We start from the raw sequence: 1,941 nt of genomic DNA, 5'->3' as shown, positions 1-1,941 counted from the left end.
ATGGCAATCGGTGCCTCTATTATGCTGACCACCCTGGGTCCATGTGCTACTGCATCATTGTTCACCGGCTTGAAGAGAAAAACTTGAGAAACATAAGGGGGCCTCTGTGAGTAGGTCACACTCATGGACTATATCCGTGGCATCGGACTGGAGATACTGAATAGTGAATATAAGAAGCTGTATGCAATTTAGAGCTAGCGGATAGGTTCATCTACTGTGTGGTTGCACTCTAAGAGCCCTGTGTCAGCATCCCCATAAAATTTTCTGCACCCTTGTATGTATATGCTTCAAAAGAAAGATTCATAATCGGCATTTTACCAAGGTATTAACTAGGATGGATTTAGGCCTGAATTGAGGATCTATATATGTTTGAAGGTCGCTGTTGCTTACTGAAATAAAGGACATATCTGCCCAAATTATTGCATGAGTTGAAATTAATATTCGAGAAGGTTATCTGTCAGGTGTTATAGAAGGGAATCCATTCAATGCCAGAATACCAGAATTGTTTGGCTTTTGTGCTGGCTAGATTTACCTATTTTTTGACAGTATAGCTCTAAAGCTGAAACACCACCTTGTTCTTACTTCGAAAGGATTTCTGGTGTTATATGTGTGCAGGTGATAAGAGAGTTTGAAGGGGTTTTTCCTGCCAATCTTTGTCACCTATCATATTTCTGATGATCCATGTTTGTAAGTGCGGTAGGGTTCGAACCAGTAATCTGTTTTGATGCGCCCAAAAGAGTTCGTTATTTTCTTCCCCATATTCTTCTGGATAGAGGAATATTTCGAGATGAATGCCTTTGGAGATTCTAGTAAGTGATAACTGTAGTGTTAAAGCTGCACCTGAATTAGAGGTGAGCTAGAATGTTTTATTACTTTTTGAGTTCTGGCACAGCATGGGAGAGTTATAAGCTAAGAACCAAGTAATAGAGATGTCTGGAATGCAATGTTTAGAGAGGTATTGAAAGGGATAGAAAGGACCTGTTTGATCCTGTAGCTCGGGCCTCGTGGCTTCACCATTCAAACAAGACCTGTAGTACGTGTTAGGTAAGCAAAGTTTGTTGGTCTCTCGATAAAAGTCGAGGGGGAATAACTAGAATTCTTATATTCGTGTAAAATTTGATTTATTGGGATGGAGAAAAACGTAAAACGAAGTCCAAGTAAGTTTGGTTTCAATGAGAGAAAAAGAACTGCGCGTGGACTTCTTAAAGGTGCTCCTGTGCATGGTGGACCATCGTGCTGGCTGCTACTGAGAGCAACACTGGGTTTTGCGTGGCGACGTGCCTCCACAACTCTGTGGTGCAAAGCGGAAACTGCTCGTCGCTGAACACTTCACTCAGGGCCGGTTCCGATATTTTTTTAAAATAAAAAATAAATAATAATTTTTTTATTAAAAATTAATATATTTTAAATATTAATTATTATTAAAAATTAATCTATGTATAATAATTTTTTATAGATATATTCGTTAAGCAATATGTAAATTTATCATTAATTTATTTAATTATTTTTTTATTATAATATTATAAAAATTATTTTTGTATTTCATTGCAAAGTCAATGCAGAGTTTGACTTACCGAAGTTAGAGGGATGTCTTGATAATTCCATTGAGTGCCTCTGGAGGGGAGGTGTTATGATGCATTGATACATAATTATGATTAAAAATACACCCTTCTTAATGAGTAGATAAGGCCAACGTCCTAGTGGCAACCACTCTCTTTTTTGCTTTCAAAATTGGTTGGTCCAGACCCAGATTTAGAGCTTGATAATTTAGTTTAGTTTATATACTGGCAGCTTTTCTTTCTTTCGACTTAGTTCATTTAAGCGTAACTCGAATGGCCATGCGTGTCCCTCCACTTCAACGCAGGAGCATCGCCTTGGTCCGTACGATTTTGTCTGCCACTGCCAGGTTGATGGTCTGGTGCGCAGATTTTATTATATTTA

This window comes from Elaeis guineensis, chromosome 13 (genome assembly GCF_000442705.2).
Source record: "Elaeis guineensis isolate ETL-2024a chromosome 13, EG11, whole genome shotgun sequence".
Taxonomy (NCBI): domain Eukaryota; kingdom Viridiplantae; phylum Streptophyta; class Magnoliopsida; order Arecales; family Arecaceae; genus Elaeis; species Elaeis guineensis.
Note: the sequence above shows the minus strand (reverse complement) of the source record.